The sequence below is a fragment of the Ornithorhynchus anatinus genome, chromosome 7, assembly GCF_004115215.2.
Source record: "Ornithorhynchus anatinus isolate Pmale09 chromosome 7, mOrnAna1.pri.v4, whole genome shotgun sequence".
Lineage (NCBI taxonomy): Eukaryota > Metazoa > Chordata > Mammalia > Monotremata > Ornithorhynchidae > Ornithorhynchus > Ornithorhynchus anatinus.
The window spans coordinates 81,261,640-81,283,083 of NC_041734.1; the positions used below are offsets into that span (position 1 = coordinate 81,261,640).

At 52.0% G+C, this 21,444-nt stretch overlaps 1 long non-coding RNA gene across 1 annotated transcript; it reads left to right on the top strand.

The window, feature by feature from the left end:
- Positions 1-1,335: 1,335 nt before the first annotated feature.
- Positions 1,336-17,442, top strand: LOC120638529. The gene is made up of 2 exons (XR_005660224.1): positions 1,336-1,442; positions 17,034-17,442. It is a non-coding gene; the product is annotated as an uncharacterized LOC120638529 (long non-coding RNA).
- Positions 17,443-21,444: the final 4,002 nt, after the last annotated feature.

A 21,444-nucleotide genomic window follows, 5' to 3' on the forward strand; every position in this document is an offset into this window, starting at 1 on the left:
CGTCCTCTAGAGAAGCAGGGTGGCTTAGGAGGGAGAACACAAACCTGGGAACAAGCAGACATGGGTTCGAAATCCAGCTCTGCCTCTGGGTGACTCGGGGCACGTGACTTCTCCGGGCCTCGGTTTCCTCGTGTAATCATGATAATACTGGTTTTTGTTAAGCGCTCACTTAAGGCTCAGTTCCCTCATCTGTCAAATGGGGATGAAGACCGTGAGCCTCGCGTGGGACAACCTGATGACCCTGGATCTCCCCCAGTGCTTAGAACGGTGCTCTGCGCATAGTAAGCGCTTACCAGTTACCAACCTTACTATGGGCCAAGCACTGATCTGAGACCTGGGGTAATGATAATAATAATAATGTTGGTATCTGTTAAGCGCTTACTATGTGCCGAGCACTGTTCTAAGCGCTGGGGTAGACACGAGGGAATCAGGTTGTCCCCACGTGGGGCTCCCGGTCTTCATCCCCATTTTACAGATGAGGGAACCGAGGCACCGAGAAGTGAAGCGACTCGCCCAAAGTCACCCAGCTGACCAGTGGCCGAGCCGGGATTTGAACCCATGACCTCTGACTCCAAAGCCCGTGCTCTTTCCACTGAGCCACGCTGGGTAGATACAAGGTGATCGGGTTGACCCACGTGGGGCTCCCAGTCTCCATCTCCATTTTCCAGATGAGGTCACTGAGGCCCAGAGAAGTGAAGCCACTTGCCCAAAGTCACACGGCTGACGAGCGGGAGCCGGGATTAGGACCCACGGCCTCCGACTCCCAACCCCGGCCTCTTTCCGCTGAGCCACGCCGCGTCTCCGTATCGCAATGATAATAACAATAATCATAATCACGGTATTTGTTTAGCACTTAGTATGTGCCGGACACCGTAATAAGCACCGGGGCAGATCCGAGCTGATCGGGTTGGACTGCGCCCCTTGTCCCCAGTGGGGGTTCGCGGTCTTCACCCCCATTTTCCAGGTGAGGGAACTGAGGCCCGGAGAAGCGAAGCCACTCGTCCGAGGTCAAACGGCAGACGGGAGGCGGGATTAGAACCCAGGACCTGCCACTAGGCCACGCTGCTTCTCCGGGTTCGTCCGTCAGACCTCTGGCGGAGAGCGGGTTTGGGGGATTTAGAAAGGACCCTAAAGACAGGCCTCGGAACGAACGGCCCGTCTTCTCCAAGTGTGATTTTTGAGGCCTGCCGGCATTTCATACGTAATCAGACTAAACGCTGATGCTTCCCATTTAATCAGCTGCATCTTGGAAGGGACTTAATGGCCCAGCTTGGCTCCTCCTTCCAGGACAAGCTGATGAATATTGAATAATTAGAATTGTAAATGAAGTTGCGAATGGATTTATCTGCGAGATCGATAGGGCGCAGAAGGGTTTGATCTACTCCGGCCTAAGGCGACGTCGTTAGGAAATCTTTTGTGGATATTCGGCGCCCTCGAGGAAGGTAACTTGGGGCTTGAGAAACTTGGGGAAGAAGTAGGGCGGAGCGGCTAGAGCCCGGGTCTGGGAGAGAGTAGGGCACGGGTTCTGATCCTGACGCCGCACTGGGGTGCTTTGAGAGCTTGGGCAGTCGCTTCACGTCACCGGGCCTCAGTCACCTCATCTGGAAAATGGGGATTGGAGACCGCGAGCCCCGTGTGGGACAGGGACGGTGTCCGACCCGATCTGCTCGTATCCACCCCGGCGTTTAGTACACTTCACTTCTCTGGTCCTCCGTTCCCTCATCTGTAAAAAGAAGAATAGAGAAGCAGCGTGGCTCAGTGGAAAGAGCACGGGCTTAGGACTCGGAGGTCATGGGTTCGATTCCCGGCTCTTCCACTTGGCAGCTGGGTGACTGTGGGCGAGTCCCTTCACTTCTCTGGGCCTCAGTTCCCCCATCTGTAAAATGGGGATGAAGATTGTGAGCCTCACGTGGGACAACCTGATTACCCTGTATACCACAGCGCTTGGAACGGTGCTCTGCACACAGTAAGTGCTTAACAAATACCAACATCGTTATTATTAAAATGGATTTTAAGACTCCGAGCCCCATGTGGAACAGAGTCTGTGTCCGCCCTGATTGACTTGCGTCTACCCCGGCGACTAGAACGGTGATTGGCACATAGTAAGTGCTTACCAGGTACCATTATTATAATCATTAGTACGACGATTATGATTATTCTGATGAATAATGTTGGTATTTGTTAAGCGTTTACTATGCGCAGAGCACAGTTCTAAGCGCTGGGGGAGACACGGGGTCATCAGGTCGTCCCTCGTGAGGCTCCCGGTCTTCATCCCCATTTTCCAGATGAGGGAACTGAGGCCCAGAGAAGTGAAGTGACGTGCCCACAGTCACACAGCTGACGAGTGGCAGAGCTGGGATTGGAACCCGTGACCTCTGACTCCCCAGACCGGGCTCTTTCGGCTGAGCCACGCTGCTTCTCTATTCTTCTTGCCGATTATTATAATTTTTTAGGAAAAAAGGGCTGCATTACATTGTGAGGGTAACGTAAGAGTCGGGTAGATGCTTGGGAGTCAGAAACTCGTGGTTTCTAATCCCAGCTTCGCCACTCGTCTGCCGTGTGACCTTGGTTGAGTCACGTAACCTCTCTGTGCCTCAGTCCCTTCATCTTTCGAATGAGATTTAAGACTGTGAGCCTCGTGTGGGACAGGGATCGTGTCCAACGCAATCACTTGTATCCACCCCAGGGCTTAGAACAGTGCCTGGCACGTATTAAGCACTTAATAATAATGTCGGTATTTGTTAAGCGCTTACTACGTGCAGAGCACCGTTCTAAGCGCTGGGGTAGATCCAGGGTCATCGGGTCGTCCCACGTGAGGCGCACGGTTAATCCCCATTTTCCAGATGAGGTCACTGAGGCCCAGAGAAGCGAAGTGACTCGCCCACGGTCACACAGGAGACGAGTGGCGGAGCCGGCATTCGAACTCATGACCTCTGACTCCCCAGCCCGCGCTCTTTCCACTGAGCCACGCTGCTTCACTTGACAAGTTCCGTTATTATTTTCCTCAGTTAATTTATCTCGACTTCATTTTTCTCATTTGTAATTAGGACCAGAGACCCGCCCTCTCCCTAACTTCTTATTCATTCATTCAATAGTATTTATTGAGCGCTTTCCTATGCGCAGAGCACCGTACTAAGCGCTTGGAGTGGACAATTCGGCAACAGACGGAGACCGACCCTGCCCAGTGACGGGCTCACGGTCCAATGGGGGGGAGGCAGACGGACAAAAACAAGACGATTTAATCACGATAGATAGAATCAAGGGGATGGACGCCTCATTAGCAAAATAAATAGGGTCATAAAAATCTATCCAAATGAGGACAATAAATACTCACGGGGCAGGGACTGAGTGAGATGTGGTTACCTTGTATCTACCCCAGCGCTCGGCACAGTCCTTTGGCTTACAGTAAACACTTCAGAGACGCCTTAAGTTTTTATTTCCATCTCCAGATTGAGAAGCAGCGAGGTCTAGAGGAGAGACCAAAGCCCTGGGAGTCAGAGGGACCTGGGTTCTAATCCCCGCTCCGCCACTTTTCATTCGCATCGTGTTCACTGAACGTTTCCTGCCTGCAGAGGACCGTACCAAGCACTTGGGAAAGTGCCAGACGGCAATAAAGCGAGACAATCCCTGCCCACAGTGAGCTCGCTTGCATACTGTGTGACCTTGGGCAAGTCATTTCACTAGGGAAGCGGCGTGGCTCAGTGGAAAGAGCCCGAGCTGGGGAGTCAGAGATCATGGGTTCGAATTCCGGCTCTGCCACTTGGCAGCTGGGGGACCGTGGGCGAGTCACTTCACTTCTCTGGGCCTCAGTGACCTCATCTGGAACATGGGGATGTTGTGAGCCTCACGTGGGACAGCCCGATTCCCCTGTATCTCCCCCGGCGCTTAGAACAGTGCTCTGTATATAATAATAATGTTGGTATTTGTTAAGCGCTTACTATGTTAGAGAAGCAGCGCGGCTCAGTGGAAAGAGCCCGGGCTTTGGAGTCAGAGGTCATGAGTTCGAATCCCGGCTCTGCCACCTGGCAGCTGTGTGACTGCGTGCAGAGCACCGTTCTAAGCGCCGGGGTAGACGCGGGGGAATCCGGTTGTCCCCCCTGGGGCCCACAGTCTTAATCCCCATTTCACAGATGAGGGAACTGAGGCACAGAGAAGTGAAGTGACTTGCTCACAGTCACCCAGCTGCCAAGTGGCAGAGCCGGGATTCGAACTCATGACCTCTGACTCCAAAGCCCGGGCTCTTTAATAATAATAATAATAATGTTGGTATTTGTTAAGCGCTTACTATGTGCCGAGCACTGTTCTAAGCGCTGGGGTAGACATAGGGGAATCGGGTTGTCCCACGTGGGGCTCACAGTCTTATTCCCCATTGTACAGATGAGGGAACTGAGGCACCGAGAAGTTAAGTGACTTGCCCAAAGTCACACAGCTGGCAAGTGGCAGAGCCGGGGTTCGAACCCATGACCTCTGACTCCAAAGCCCGTGCTCTTTCCAGTGAGCCACGCTGCTTCTCTAACATAGTAAGCGCTTAACAAATACCAACATTATTATTATTACCCTGTATCTACCCCAGCGCTTAGACCGGTGCTCCACACATAGTAAGCGCTTAACACATGCCGACATTATTATTCTCTGGGCCTCAGTTCCCTCAGCTGTAGAATGGGGATGCCCGTTCCGCCCTCCTATTCAGACTGTGAGCCCCAGGAGGGGCAGAAACTGTGTCTGACCTAATTAACGCGTACTAATCCGGGAGCTGGGAACGGTGTTCAGCGCATGGTGAGTGCTTAACAGATGCCATTAAAAAAAAAAAAGTTAGCATCCCCCTCGCTTACCTTTGGATCCCATCCAGAGATCCGGCTCGATTGACAACCGATTCGTGAATTAAATCATTGCAAGTAACGGTTTATTCCACGTCCGTTTACTTCCCCAATTTGCCCTGAGATATACGGTATTTAGAGCACACGGTTTCAGGGGTCTGAGGACGATCTCTTCATTTCCACGCTATTCGTTTAACCGATTCCCTGAAACGCATTTCTTTTTACATCCGGTTTACAGACTCCGTTCTTTACGATTCATTTAGCATTTATTCATCATTCCTTTCCGTGGCCTCGTCAGACGTTCATTTAAGGAACCTGCCGGGGAAATGTGATCTGTGAATGGCGGCGGATTCTAAATTGGTTTTCCAGGAGTTCTTCTATAACGTCCTCTCATTTAAGGAGACACTGACAGATCTCCCCCTTGAACGCCGAGACTTTTCTCAGGCCCTAGACGGAGGGACGAGTGGTTCCGAGGGGATTTTCTTCCCGGATGGCGCCGTGAATGTTCCAGGCTGGGCATTCCTTGGATTTTAGCTTTCTGCTGAAACGATGGGGAATTCATCCCATTTCATTCAATCGGTCGGATGTATTGAGCGCTCGCTGCGTGCAGAGGACTGTACCGAGAGCCTAGAGGAGGGAAGTGGAGTTAGGAGACACGATCCCTGACCCTAAGGGGAGGACGGTCTACTACGTATGGAGACCGTAAGCCCGTCACTGGGCGGGGCCGGTCTCTATCTGTTGCCGAATTGTCCATTCCAAGCGCTTAGTCCAGTGCTCTGCACATAGTAAGCGCTCAGGGAATACTATTGAATGAACAAATGAGCGTCTGTGAAAGGACGATAGAATTAGTAAACTCAATCCCTGCCTTCGATGAGCTTACAGTTTAGCAGGAGAGCCGGGCACTAAATTGATCTATGGAAAGGCGGAAGAAAGGAAAGAAAGTCCTGACTACTGGCTTTAAAACACTCCCTCACCTTGCCCCGTCGCTGATATAGTAATGGTGGTATTTGTTAAGCGCTTACTATGTGCAGAACACCGTTCTAAGCGCTGGGGGAGATCCGGGGTCATCAGGTTGTCCCGCGTGAGGCTCACAGTTAATCCCCATTTGACAGATGAGGGACCTGAGGCACGGAGAAGTGAAGTGACTCGCCCACAGTCACCCAGCTGACGAGTGGCAGAACCTGGATTCGAACCCGTGATCTCTGACTCCCAAGCCCAGGCTCTTTCCACTGAGCCACGCTGCTCCTCTATCCTACGGGATGCGTCGGTTAATCGTTGTATTTTGCTTTCCCACCCCTCTCAGGGTGGCACCCGGAGAGTTTCCAGGCCTCTCCCGGTCTCGGCTACGGGAGGGAGAGCCGAGCAAAGGCCCGTCCGTGCCGTTCCGAGGTTGCCCGGTGGCCAGCGAGCGGCGGGCCAGCGGCTACGGGCCGAAACTCCCCCGTGCCGGGCAGCGGCGGCACCGGACAGAGTCGAGGGCGGAGACTCGCGCGGAAGGCGGCCGGGGTCCACCGCTTCCCGATCTTTCCCAAGAAAACTCTGTGGATCCACGACGGGAGCGGGGCCTTCTGGACGAGACGCGTCCTTGGTGTCGCTACGGGTCGGAAACGACTCGCCGGCATAAGCCAAGACGAGTATCCGGTGGAAACGTGAACGGGCCGAGGGGTAGGATTGTCAACTAGCACTTGGACCTGTCACCTTTGGGCATTTGATATCTGCCCCATCTTCCGTCCCACGTCGCTTATATAGCTACCTATTCATTAATAATGATAATGTTGGTATTTGTTAAGCGCTTACTCTGTGCAGAGCACCGTTCTAAGCGCTGGGGGAGATACAGGGGAATGAGGTTGTCCCACGTGAGGCTCCCAGTCTTCATCCCCATTTTACAGATGAGGGAACTGAGGCCCAGAGAGGTTAAGTGACTTGCCCACGGTCACACAGCTGACAAGTGGCAGAGCTGGGATTCGAACCCATGAACCCGGGCCTCCAGACCCCCAGTCTCAGCTGCCTTCCACCAGGCCGTGCTGCCAGTGGTATTTATTGAGAGCTTACTATGTGCAGAGCACTGGACTAAGCGCTCGGAATGGACAGTTCGGGAACAGAGAGGGACGGTCCCTGCCCAGTGACGGGCTCACGGTCTGATCGGGGGAGACGGGCGGACAAAAACCAGACAACATCATCACGATGAATAGAATTAAGCGGATGGACACCTCGTTAACTAAATAAATAGGGTAATGAAAATATAGATAAATGAGCAGAGTGCCGAGGGGAGGGGAAGGGAGAGGGAGGGGAGCAGAGGGTGGAGGGGAAGCAGAGAGGGAGCAGAGGGAAAAGGGGAAACTCAATCCAAATGACATATTACTAATTATTTCTTTCCGTATCCGTCCGTCTCCTCCCCCGGACTCTGAGCTGGTGTGTGAGAAGCAGCGCGGCTCAGCGGCAGGAGCCCGGGATTGGGAGTCGGGGGTCATGGGTTCGAATCCCGGATCCGCCACCTGTCAAGTCACTTAACTTCTCCGTGCCTCAGTGACCTCATCTGTAAGATGGGGGTGAAGACCGTGAGCCTCACGTGGGGCGACCTCATTCCCCTGTATCTCCCCCAACGCTTAGAACGGTGCTCTGCACGTAGCAAGCGCTTAACGGATACCGACATTATCGTTATTGCGGGCAGAGAACGTTTCAACCAAACTCTCTCGTGTTGTACTTTCCCAGGCGCTTAGTACATAGGGAGCGCTCAATAAATACCGTTGGTACCGAACACCGGGATGAGGACGACGACGAAGCCCGTTTAACCCTAACTCAAACCCTACCGGAGGCTCGCGATTTTCACTCACGAGAAGCGGCACGGCGGAGTGGATCGGGCCCGGGGCCCGGGAGTCGGAAGGTCGTGGGTTCTAATCCTGGCCCCCGCCACCTGTCCGCCGTGTGACCTCGGGCAAGTCGCTTCACTTCTCTGGGCCTCAGGTACCTCATCTGTAAAATGGGGATTGAGATTGTGAGCCTCACGTGGGGCGGGCCGGCGGATCGTTTCTCTCCCATTAGGAATTCATACTAATTAGGACAGAAGTAAATATCTAATGGGATCATTAATACGGAGACCCGATTTGTTTGTATCTACCCTAGCATTTAGTACAGTGCCTGGCACAGGGCGATCATTCATTCAGTGGTATTCACTGAGCGCTTACTATGTGCAGGGCACTGAACCCGATTCCAAAATCATTATTATTATTCAATCGATGGAATTTATTGAACATATATTGTGCAGAACACTACACTGGGTGCCTAGAAAAGTACAGTGCAATAGAGCTGATAGATGTATTCCTGCCCACAGAGAGCTTATGGTCTACTGTGTGCAAAGCACTGTTCTAAGCGCTTGGGAAGATGAAAGGCAATAGAGTTGGTCGACCACGTTCCAGAGGGATCCTTTAATCTCTTCTATGAAACAGGACTCAAACTCTAAACCGGCACTGTGAGATTTCCACTCCTCTTCGTTAACAGAATGAATGAAGAGTTAATGGAAGGATGGATGGATGAATGAATGATGGATAATAATAATAATAATGTTGGTATCTGTTAAGCGCTTACTATGTGCCGAGCACCGTTCTAAGCGCTGGGGGAGACACAGGGGAATCAGGTTGTCCCACGTGGGGCTCACAGTCTTCATCCCCATTTTACAGAAGAGGTAACTGAGGCACCGAGAAGTTAAGTGACTTGCCCAAAGTCACACAGCTGACAAGTGGCCGAGCAGGGATTCGAACCCATGACCTCTGACTCCAAAGCCCGTGCTCTTTCCACTGAGCCATGCTGCTTCTCTAAATAATAATGTTGGTATCTGTTAAGCGCTTACTAGGTGCAGAGCACTGTTCTAAGCGCTGGGGGAGATACAGGGTCATCGGGTCGTCCCACGTGAGGCTCACCGTTAATCCCCATTTTCCAGATGAGGTCACTGAGGCCCAGAGAAGTGAAGTGACTCGCCCTCAGTCACACAGCTGACAAGCAGCAGAACCGGGAATCGAACCCATGACCTCCGACTCCCAAGCCCGGGCTCTTTCCACTGAGCCACGCTGCTTGATGGATGGATGGATGGATGCATGGAAGAGGGCATGGATGGATGAATGAACGGCTGGATGAATGAATGCATGGATGGACGAATGAAAGAATGAATGAATGACTCACCTGGGCTGGGCCTGTGCTGAATTCACGAACGTCAATCAGTTGAAGAGCGGTGTGGCCTAGTGGCTGGAGCCCAGGCCTGGGAGTCGGAGGATCTGGGTTCTAATCCCAACTCCTCCAGCTGCCCGCCATGGGACCCGGGCAAGTCTCTCCGCTTCTCTGGGCCTCGGTTTCCTCACCTGTAAAATGGGGATTCCCTCGGTCTCGCCCGTCCCGCCGTCGAACCCCGGGCCACGTCCTCCCGCGGTCCCGGAACGCCCTCCCTCCTCACCTGAGACAATCTAATTCTCTTCCCCTCTTCAAATCCCTACTTAGAGGTCACCTCCTCCAGGAGGCCTTCCCACGCTGAGCTCCCCCCTTTTTCCCTCCGCTCCCTCTACCCGCCCCCCTTCGCCTCTCCGCAGCCAAACCCTCTTCTCCCCCCTCTCCCTCTCCTCCTCCCCTTCTCCCGTCCCACCCCCTCGGCACCGTACTCGTCCGCTCGACCGTATAGATCTTCATCACCCTATTTATTTTGTTTAATGAGTTGTACGTCACCCTGATTCTATTTAGTTGCCATTGTATTTATGAGACGTTCTTCCCCTCGACTCTATTTATCGCCGTCGTTCTCGTCCGTCCGTCTCCCCCGATCAGACCGTAAGCCCGTCGAAGGGCGGGGACGGTCTCTATCTGTTGCCGATTTGTCCGTTCCAAGCGCTTAGGACGGTGCTCTGCACATAGTAAGCGCTCAATAAATACTATTGAATGAATGAATATCCGTTCTCCTTCCTACTTAGAATGAGAGCCCCGCGTGGGAAGGAGACTGTGACCCGTCTGATGATCGTGTCTCTACCCTAGTGCTTCGCACAACGCCTGCACGTAGTAAGCTCTTTGCGAATACCGCAGTGATGATAATTATGATGATGATTTTATTACCCCTAGAACATTAACATATTAGTAGTGATAACATTTTTTAAGTACTTACTTGATGCAGAGCCCTGTACTAAGACCAGGGAGAAAGTATGCAGGTAGGAGTTCATTCATTCGATTGTATTCATGGAGCACTTATAAAAATGTTGGTATTTGTTAAGCGCCTGCTATGTGCCAAGCACTGTTCTAAGCGCTGGCGGAGATACAGGGTAATCAGGTTGTCCCACGTAGGGCCCACAGTCTCCATCCCCATTTTCCAGATGAGGTCACCGAGGCCCAGAGAAGTGAAATGACTCGCCCAAGGTCACCCACCTGACACACGTCAGAGCCGGAATCTGAACCCGTGACCTCTGACTCCCAAGCCCGGCCTCTTTCCTCTGAGCGGCGCTGCTTCTCGATATCGTGTGCAGGGCTCTGTACTAAGCACTTGGGAACCACACAGAGGCACTGAAATTAGCCTATTCAATTAATTCCTATGATTGATGTTATTAATAATCAATCGATGGTTTTTATTAAGGGCGACCTAGGTGCAGAGCACTGTACTAAGCACTTGGGAGTCTCCAGCATCACAGAATTAGCAGACGCGTTCGCCGTCCGTAACGAGCTTGCGGTCTAAAGGGGCAGACGGACCATGATGTGAACGGATCCGTAATTTACGATATATAACTTGAAAATCAGTACCTGCCAATGAGCATGAAAATAACGATGGTTTTTATCATCTCCCCCTACGACGACCCTATCACCCGCTTCCCACTCTAATCCGGGCCGGGACTGGACTCCGACCAGACCGTGCGCCCGTCAAAGGGCAGGGACCGTCTCTATCTGTTGCCGATCTGTCCATTCCAAGCGCTTAGTACGGTGCTCTGCACATCGTAAGCGCTCGATAAATACTACTGAATGAACGAATGGAAGAACTCTATTAGTGACTCGATTCGAACGACATTTCGATCCCATTCACACCGGGCAACGGCAGCTTCGAGTTCTCCCTGCGAAGGAATTTCAGTCGGACAACATTCCTCATCATTACAACCCACGGCCCCGAGCTCGCCGCGGCGACGGGAGAGACGGACATTATCCGGAATCAAATCTCGGTCTCCGTATTAACGATCCCGTTAGATGTTTACTTCTATCCTAATTATTACGAACTCCTAATGGAAGCGAAACGATCCACCGGCTCGGTGTTTTCCTTCGGTGGTTTGTTTTTTGTCTCTCAAAGGGGTGGCCGGGTTGCAGACGAGCGAATCGTTGACCCCGACAACTTAATCCAATTTAATTCCTCGTGTATCGAAGCATCGTGATTTATTTGCCTAATTGTACTTTCTCCAATTGGCACCCCTTCGCTCTCGTGTTCGACCGGGGCCGAGAGACCGTAGCGACGGTTGCCCTCGGGGTGGAATCCTAAATGCTCGTTAAATTTGATTTATGCCCAAATTTCTCAGGGCCGAGGGGCGTGAGAGCCGGCCGGGACCTCGACTCTTAATAAAGAAAGCTTTTTTTGATCTGCCCCGAAGCCCGGTCGTTGCGTTTTTCCAGGTTCACGGCGTTGACGGAGGCCCGCCGTTTCATAGGTGAGGTGTGACTCCCGGGCATTTGTTTATTTCTCGTGATATTAGAGCCGTTAAACTGCAATTAGGCTCCATTAAGTGGCGCGTCTTCGGTACCGATCGCCATTTATCACCGCGGATCCCCCGGGGTACGTCGAGAGATTCATCCTCACCCGTTAGGGGGAGCGGTATCTTCCAGCGTGGCTCGGTGGAAAGAGCCCGGGCTTCGGAGTCGGAGGTCGTGGGTTCGACTCCCGGCTCCGCCGCTTGTCGGCTGGGTGACTGTGGGCGGGTCCCTTCACTTCTCCGGGCCTCGGTGACCTCAGCTGGAAAATGGGGATTGACCGTGAGCCTCCCGTGGGACGACCCGATGACCCCGGATCTCCCCCGGCGCTTAGAACGGTGCTCTGCACCTCGTAAGCGCTTAACAGATACCAACATTATTATTGTAAACCAAAGGGGAAGGGGGAAAGTCACCACTTCCAAGACCCCGGAAATAACTTCGGGTTCTCGCGGAAGATCGTTCAGTCGAACTTAGTGAGCGCTTACTAGGGGCCGAGCACTGAACTAAGCGCTTGGAATGTAAAATTCGGCAACAGAGAGAGATCATCCCTGCCCAGTGACGGGTCCACAGTTCAGCGGGATGCCCGGCCTTCCTTTGATCAGTGGATGGTATTTCTTGAGCGCTTCCGGTGTGCAGCACACTCTACTGAGCGCTTGGGAGAGTCGAATCCGATAGAGTCGGTGAGCGTGATCCCTGCCCTTGAGACCGCCAGCCCCACGTGGGAGGTGGACGGTGTCCAACCTGTGGAGTCTGTGTCTATTCCAGCGCTTAGTATAGTGTCTGGCACGTAGTAAGCGCTTCGTAAATGCCATCTTAAAAAGAGCGAATAATAATCTGGCGATCTCTTCCAAATGAGAAGAATACAAGAGGGACAGTCACCTGAGGGGCAGCTTTGAAAGCAGCATGGAAAGAGCCCAGGCCTGAGAGTCAGAGGATGTGGGTTCTAATCCCGGCTCTGCCACACGTCTGCTGCGTGACCTTGGACAAGTCACTTCACTTCTCCGGGTCTCAGGGACCGCATCTGGAAAAAGGGGATGAAGACTGGGAGCCCCACGGGGGGGCGACCCGATTACCTCATATTTATCCCAGAGTTTCGTGGCTCAGTGGAAAAAGCCCGGGCTTAGGAGTCAGAGGTCGTGGGTTCTGATGTTGGTATTTGTGAAGCGCTTACTATGTGCCGAGCACTGGGGTAGACACAGGGGAATCGGGTTGTCCCACGTGAAGCTCACAGTCTTCTTCCCCATTTTACGGATGACGGAACTGAGGCCCAGAGAAGTGAAGTGACTTGCCCACGGCCACACGGCTGACAAGCGGCCGAGCCGGGATTCGAACCCATGACCCCCGACTCCCAGGCCCAGGCTCTTTCCATTGAGTCACTCTGCCGTGAGGGAATATGAGGCAATCGAATTGTAAGCCAGCCGGAGAGAGAGGGGGAGATTTTTAATGTCGATATTTGTTAAGCGTTTACTATGTGCAGAGCACCGTTCTAAGCGCTGGGGGAGATCCAGGGGCATCGGGTCGTCCCACGGGAGGCTCCCGGTTAATCCCCATTTTCCAGATGAGGTCACTGAGGCCCAGAGAAGTGAAGGGACTCGCCCGCAGTCACCCAGCTGACAGGCGGCGGAGCCGGCAGTCGAACCCACGACCTCTGACTCCGAAGCCCGGGCTCTTTCCACCGAGCCGCGCTGCTTCCCATTTCTTCAGATTTCTCCTGAAGATTGAAACCTAACGTCGCCGTTAACCGTGACAGTCTCTCCCGGATAGGATCGGGTTGGGTAAGTTCCCCGCGGTGATAAGAGGCCTCGGATAAAGAGCATTTAATGTCACGGTTGCCGTCGTCTCCGCTCTGCCGGATTCGTCGCTACCGATTAGAACCCTGTCGTGACATACTCCATTAGCTAGAATTCTTGAAATTTCAAAAGGCAACTGGGTTTCGAACTCGATACGTAAAGCCGGGGAACTGGCGGTCGGTGACTGTATTTCCTTTTCTTCATGGCATCTGTGAAACACGTACCATGTGCCGGGTACTGCGCTAAACGCCGGGGTAGAGGCAAATCTCGGGTTGGAGACGGTCCACGTCCCACACGGGGCTCACGCTCTTAATCCCCGTTTTCATTCATTCATTCCTTCAGTAGTATTTATTGAGCGCTTACTATGGGCAGAGCACTGTACTAAGCGCTTGGAATGGACAAACCGGTAACAGAGGTTCCAGATGAGGCCCAGAGGAGCGAAGCGACCTGCCCAAGGTCACGCTACAGACAAGAGGCAGAGCGGAGATTAGAACCCGGATCCCCTGACTCCCAGGCCCCGGCTCCATCTACTAAACCACACTGCTCTCTCAACTGTGCTACTCCAAGGAGCAGCGTGGCTCAGTGGAAAGAGCCGGGCTTTGGAGTCCGAGGTCATGGGTTCGAACCCCGGCTCCGCCACTTGTCAGCTGTGTGACCGTGGGCGAGTCGCTTCACTTCTCTGGGCCTCAGTTCCCTCATCTGAAAATGGGGATTAACTGTGAGCCTCACGTGGGACGACCTGATGACCCTGTATCTCCCCCAGCGCTTAGAACGGTGCTCTGCACAGAGTAATCGCTTAAGAAATACCAACATTATTATTACAGATGAGGGAACTGAGGCCCAGAGACGTTAAGTGACTCGCCCACAGTCACCCAGTTAAGTGGCAGAGGCGGGATTCAAACTCATGACCTCTGACTCCCAATCCCGGCCTCTTTCCACCGAGCCAAGCTGAAACCTCGTGGTTTGAGGATATTCTTTCATTTAGGGTTGGGTTATGGAAGAAATATGACTGGAAATGTTAGAAATCTTTAGGAAAAGAAGAGGTCCGGAAATGGGTTTGACTGCAGAGCAGGTTGTAAAACTCAAATGAGAAGCTGAGTGGCCTAGGCCGTGGAGCCAAAAGGAGCCGGGTTCTAATCCTGCCTCGGCCCGCTTGTCCGCTGGGTGACCTTGTCAATCAGTCAGTCGGTCATCTTTATTGAGCACTTACTGTGTGCAGAGCACTGTAATAATAATAATAATGTTGGTATTTGTTAAGCGCTTACTTTGTGCCGAGCACTGTTCTAAGCGCTGGAGGAGATACAGAGTGATCAGGTCGTCCCACGTGAGGCTCACAGTTAATCCCCGTTTTCCAGATGAGGTCACTGAGGCCCAGAGAAGTGAAGCGACTCGCCCAAGGTCACCCAGCTGACGAGTGGCAGAGCCGGGAGTCGAACCCATGACTCCCGACTCCGAAGCCCAGGCTCTTTCCACTGAGCCACGCTGCTTCTCTACTGTACTGTAGTAAGCGCTTGGGAGAGAGTAATAGGCCAATATATTCCCTGCCCACAGTGAGCTTACACTTGGTCACGTGGTCAAATCACTTCCCTTCTCTGAGGCTTCAGTTACCTCAGCTGGAAAATGGGGATTAAGACTCTGAGCCCCATGTGGGGCACTGTCTTTACCTCAGTGCTTAGTGCAGTGCCTGGCACAGAGCAAGAGCTTAACAAGTGCCATGAAAAAACCCCAAAATGCCAAAAAAACAAACAAACAAAAATACCCAGAGGGATTGCTGAGGCCCTTTCTGTCTCGTCTTTAATTTTTTTTTTCATTCCTTTGATTTCTCACTCCACTCCTCCCCTTTTTATTTCTCTCCTTTGATTTCTCACTCCACTCTTCTATTTTCTTTCTTTTTCTTTTTGTGGCATTTGGTAAGCCCTTACTATGTACTGAACCCTCACTGTTCTAATCACTGGGGTAGATCCGCCGGCCCGCTTGTTTTGTTCTGTTGTCTGTCTCCCCCGTTTACACTGTGAGCCCGTCGTTGAGCAGGGATTGTCTCTCTCTGTTGCCAAATTGTCCATTCCCGGCGCTTGGTACAGTGCTCCGCACATAGGAAGCGCTCAATAAATACGACTGGCTGAATACGAGCTAATCAGATTGGACCCAGTCCCTATCCCACGTGGAACTCACAGCTCTAATCCCCGTTTTACAGATGAGGTAACTGAGGCCCAGAGAAGTGAAGGAAACTTGTCCAAGGTCACACCGCAGACAAGGGGCAGAGTCTGGATTAGAACTCATGACCTTCTGACGTCCAGGCTTGTGCTCTACGCGGTGGGCCAATATGCTTAGTACGGTGCCTTGCGCATAGTAAGCACTTAACCCAGTGCCATGATTAACAAATGCCATATTTATTGTATGGCATTTGAAGCAGCAGAGAAGCAGCGTGCTTTAGTGGAAAGAGCCCGGGCTTGGGAGTCGGAGGTCATGGGTTCGAATCCCGGCTCTGCCACTTGTCAGCTGTGTGACTTTGGTCAAGTCACTTCACTTCTCTGCGCCTCACTTACCTCATCTGTGAAATGGGGACGAAGACCGTGAGCCCCACGTGGGACAACCTGATGACCTTGTATCTGCCCCAGTGCTTAGAACAGTGCTTGGCACATAGAGCTTAACAAATGCCAACATAATTATTATTATTATTATTGTATAGAGAAGCAGCGTGGCTCAGTGGAAAGAGCCCGGGCCTGGGAGTCAGAGGTCATGGGTTCGAATGCCGGCTCTGCCACTTGGCAGCTGTGTGACTGTGAGCAAGTCACTTCGCTTCTCTGTGCCTCAGTGACCTCATCTGGAAAATGGGGATGAAGACTGGGAGCTTCACGTGGGACAACCTGATGACCCTGTATCTACCCCATCGCTTAGAACAGTGCTCCGCACATAGTAAGCGCTTAACAGATACCAACATTATTATTATTATTATGCCAAGCAGCTTCTGCACAGTGGTAGGCTGTGAGCTCCTTAATAATGTTGGTATTTGTTAAGCGCTTACTACGTGCGGAGCACTGTTCTAAGCGCTGGGGTAGACACAGGGGACTCAGGTTGTCCCACGTGGGGCTCACAGTCTTCATCCCCATTTTCCAGATGAGGGAACTGAGGCACCGAGAAGTGAAGTGACTTGCCCACAGTCACACAGCTGCCAAGTGGCAGAGCTGGGGCAGGGATTGTGTTTACTAGCTCTATTGTCCTCTCCCAAGCGTTCAGTACAGCGCTCTGTTGGTGAAGCAGCATGGCTTAACAGAAAGAGCGCGGGCTCGGGGGTCAGAGGATGTGGGTTCGAATCCACATCGTAGACTGTAAACCTGCTAAGGGCAGGGATCAGAATCACCGGCTCGACTTTTCTCTCCGAAACACTCAGCACAGTGCTCTGCCTGGAGGAAGTGCTCCATCACTTCTACCGTTTAATTCATCGAATCGCTGATATTATCTCCCCACGGGGGTGTCACCCCCATTTCTCCCCCGTTTGAGATTTTCTCGCCCTCAAGGACCAACAACTGCTTACCCCGGCTCCCTAATGAATCCTTCCGTGTTTGTCTGGCTCCGATTTTAATGTTCTTTAATCGGTGAATTTGACGTACCGTCCCCAAATGCCTCGCGAAGAGGCTTGCTCCCTTAAAAAAAAAAAAGCAGATGAAAGATCTAGGTAGGCTTCCCGCTACTGTGTTAGAGTGGATAAATGTCAATTCTGTCTTTTTTCTTCTAGGGTCCGTGACCCAAAAAACGCTCCTTCAATAGCACACCTCCCCAGCTTCATTTTTATGGATGTTTGGGGTGAGCACGCGGACCCCCTCACCACTGGATTACAGAATCTCTGAAATCTTCACCTCGACTCAAAAACCACGGAAATGCAGAAGACATCCAGGGAGAGTCTGTAAGGAAAAACAAAATCCAAGGCCGAAACGCCCCAGAAATCTCTCCCCTTAAACAGCAAGGAGATCGGTGATGTATCGGGAGCATTTATTGAGCCCCTACCCTGTGCGGAGCTCTGTACTGAGCGCTTGGGAGAATACGGTAGAGGTTTTTTTCCCTTCAAGCAGGGTACTCAGACTCGGACATCCTTTCCATAGGGAAGGAAGACGTTATACCGCGTCAATAAAATGATGATGATAATTGCGGTGACTGTCGAGCGCGTACTGTGTGCGAGGCGCTGTACTAATACAAGGTAATCGGGTCAGACGCAGTCCCTTTCCCGCGTAGGGTTCACAGTCTCCATCCTTATTTTTTTTTACAGATGAGGTCACTGAGGCCCAGACAGGTGAAATGGCCGGTCCAAGGTCACCCAGCAGACAAGTGGAGGAGACGGGATTAGAACCCATGACCTTCTGACTCCCGGGCCAGTTCTCTAGCCATTAGGCCACATTGCTTTCCTTAGGAGTAGTCGCACAATTAGGAACACAATTAATAGTAATAGGCGGCGAAAGCAGCGTAGACTAGTAGAAAGAGAACAGGCCTGGGAGTCAGAAGATCTGGGTTCTAATCCCCGCTCTGCCACATGACTACTCAACGACCCTGGCAAGTCGCTTCAGTTCTCTGGACCTCAGTTTCTTCATCTGTAAAACGGGGCTTCAGACCGGGAGCCCAACGTGGGACAGGGACTGGGTCCAACCCGATTATCTTGTAGTAATAATAATAATGTCGGTATTTGTTAAGCGCTTATTATGTGCAGAGCACCGTTCTAAGCGCTGGGGGAGATACAGGGTAATGATAATAATAATGTTGGTATTTGTTAAGCGCTTACTATGTGCAGAGCACCGTTCTAAGCGCTGGAGTAGATACAGGGGAATCGGGTTGTCCCACGTGAGGCTGACGGTTCATCCCCATTTTACAGATGAGGTCACTGAGGCCCGGAGAAGTGAAGTGACTCGCCCACAGTCACCCAGCTGACAAGCGGCAGAGCCGGGATTCGACCCCATGTCCTCTGACTCCCAAGCCCGGGCTCTTTCCACTGAGCCACGCTGCGCTTAGGGCAGTGCCTGGCACAAAGTAAGCACTTACCAAATAGCACAATTATTATTACTATTAGTGATAATAGTCAGTCAATCATATATATTTAGCCCCGTTCCAAGCCCTGGAATAAGCGTTTGGGAGAGCGCAATATAGCAAAATAACAGACGCATTCTCTGCCCACAACGAATTGACAGTCCGGAGGGGGAGACGGACGTTAATAAGAATAAATAAATGACGGATACGGACACGAGCGGCACGGGGCCGGGCGAGGGGACGAAGAAAGGGAGCGAGTCAGGGCGACGCAGAAGGGAGCGGGAGAAGAGGAAAGGAGGGCGCAGTCAGGGAAGGCCTCTGGGAGGGGACGGCTTAGCCTCTCTCTCTCCAGAATGAATATTTAGTGGGTACGTTCTTCTCGAAGAGTTCGGTGAGTACGGTATTTAGCGGTACTTGCAGAGTTTCACTTGCTGAGCCTTCGCGAAGGCTTTGAAGTTTGAGGGGAAAGTCATCGTCTGGGGGATGCGAGGAGGGAGGGCGCCCAGGCCCGAGGTCGGCGGCGACCCGGACGAGACGGGGGCCCGGTGAGGAGGTTGGCATTAGAGGAGCGAAGCGTGCGGGCCCGGTTGGAGGAGGAGAAAAGTGACGTGAGGTAGGAGAGGGCGACGGGATTGACTCCTTACTGGGTGCCGTGCGCTGTACTGGACAGACACAATCGACCGGTCGCCCGAGAACCTTTCCTCAACGCATAATGTCGCCGAACACCCAGTGGGTCACTCGATCGATGAGAACCGTAGTGTCTCTTTTAATACGCTTATTTTCTGGTTCTCAAATCCCACCCGGGAAAGAAGGAAGGAGCGTTAGAACTTTGATCCCGCTAAAGGAAGTCCGGCGATAGACTTTTTCTCCGCTCCTTTATGTAGGGCGCTGATGTACATCGAAACTCGGCAAGTTCAGCTAAATACTCTACTCCCCGAACTCTTCGAGAAGATTGTACCCATTAAATATTAATTTTGGAGAGCGAGGGAGAGGCTAAGGGAATAGCAAAAATACCTTTCCTCGCTCAGCTGCTTTGCGGAGAGAAGGGCAATCCACAAGGCGACATAAACTTCCTAAAGATAAGGGGGGCGATTAGTGACCCCTTGAAAAATGGGGCATTTGTTCAGCCCTTACTGTGGTAGATGGAATTTGTTGGTTAATTTGATTAATCTCTACCCACCCCAGCACTTAGAACAGCGTCCGATGCGTAATAATCACCTAACGGCGTATCTTAGTGGAAAGAGGCCGGGCTTGGGAGTCATTCATTCATTCATTCATTCAATAGTATTTATTGAGCGCTCACTATGTGCAGAGCACTGTACTAAGCGCTTGGGATGAACAAGCCGGCAACAGATAGAGACGGTCCCTGCCGTTTGACGGGCGCACGGTCTGATCGGGGGAGAACGGTCTAATCGGGGGAGACGGAGGGTGTGGGTTCTAATCCCGACTCGGCCACTTGGCAGCTGTGTGACTTTGGGCCAGTCGCTTCCCTTCTCTCTGCCTCAGTGACCTCATCGGGAAAAGGAGGATGAAGACTGTGAGCCCCACGTGGGACAACCTGATCACCTCGTATCTACGCCAGCGCTTAGAACAGTGCTCTGCACATAGTAAGCGCTTAACGGATACCATCATTATTATCCTTATTATTAACAGATACTATTAAAAAAAAGGTAAGCGACTTGCCCCAAATCGGTAGAACTTGGACTAGAACCCAGGTGTCCTGAGTCAGTGGTATGAGTTAGATCAGACCGTGCGCCCGTCAAAGGGCAGGGACCGTCTCTATCTGTTGCCGACTTGTTCATCCCAAGCGCTTAGTACAGTGCTCTGCACATAGTAAGCGCTCGATAAATACGAATGAATGAATGAATGAATGAGTTCATTTATAACTGTGGCATCTGTGAAGTGTTCGCTATGTTCCGGGCACTGTAATAATAATAATGTTGGTATTTGTTAAGCGCTTACTATGTGCAGAGCACTGTTCTAAGCGCTGGGGGAGATACAGGGAATCAGGTTTTCCCGCGCCAGGCTCCCAGTCTTCATCCCCATTTTCCAGATGAGGTCACTGAGACCCAGAGAAGTGAAGTGACTCGCCCACGGTCACACAGCTGACAAGAGGCCGAGCCGGGATTCGAACCCATGACCTCCGACCCCCCGAGCCCGGGCTCTTTCCAAGCGCCGGAGTGAATAGGAGCAACCTGCGATGGACGCGGTGACTTTCCCACATTCATTCATTTGATTCGATCGTATTTATCGAACATTTACTCTGGGCAAAGCACTGTACTGAGTACTTGGTTTTATTGTCTTTCTCTCCCTCTCCTTGCAAGGCGAGTGATTACAACTACCCACTCCGTCCCACTGGACTCACCCTAGTGCTTAGCACAGTGCTCTGCACACCCTAAGCGCCCAGTGAACGTTCTTGAATGATTATTAGATTGAAGGCGGAGGAGGGGAACGTCAGGCTAAGCTCCAGTCCCGCGGCCTTTGCGCTACATTTCTTTCCTTTATTTAGAACTGGGCCTCCGTTCAATAATTTAAATACCTGAATGTTTTATTTAGAGAGGCCTGGGAATTATATAATAAGTTCAAGATCAAGGCAGTTTATAGATTGGGAGACATTTGTTTTTTCCTCCCAACTCTTTGAAAGGAGGAGGAACTCATATTCTTGGCCCTCGGGAGATAATAATGATAACGTTGGTATCTGTTAAGCGCTTACTATGTGCAGAGCACTGTTCTAAGCGCCGGGGGAGATACAGGGTCATCGCGTTGTCCCACGCGGGGCTCCCAGTCTTCATCCCCATTGAAGAGATGAGGGAACTGAGGCCCAGAGAAGTGAAGTGACTCGCCCGCGGTCGCACAGCTGACAAGTGGCAGAAACGGGATTCGAACTCATGACCTCTGACTCCCAAGCCCGGCCTCTTTCCACCGAGCCACGCTGCTCCTCTAGTTGGGTGTCAGGGCCCCGGTATCGATGTGTGCTTTTCCCCTCCTAGACTGGGAAGTTGGTTGCGGGCAGAGAATGCGTCTGTTTAGTGTTGTATTGTCCTCTCCCAAACGCTTATTACAGTGCTCTGCACACCGTAAGCGCTCAGTAGATACGATTGAATGAACATATTTTATAAAGTCTTACGAGCCCC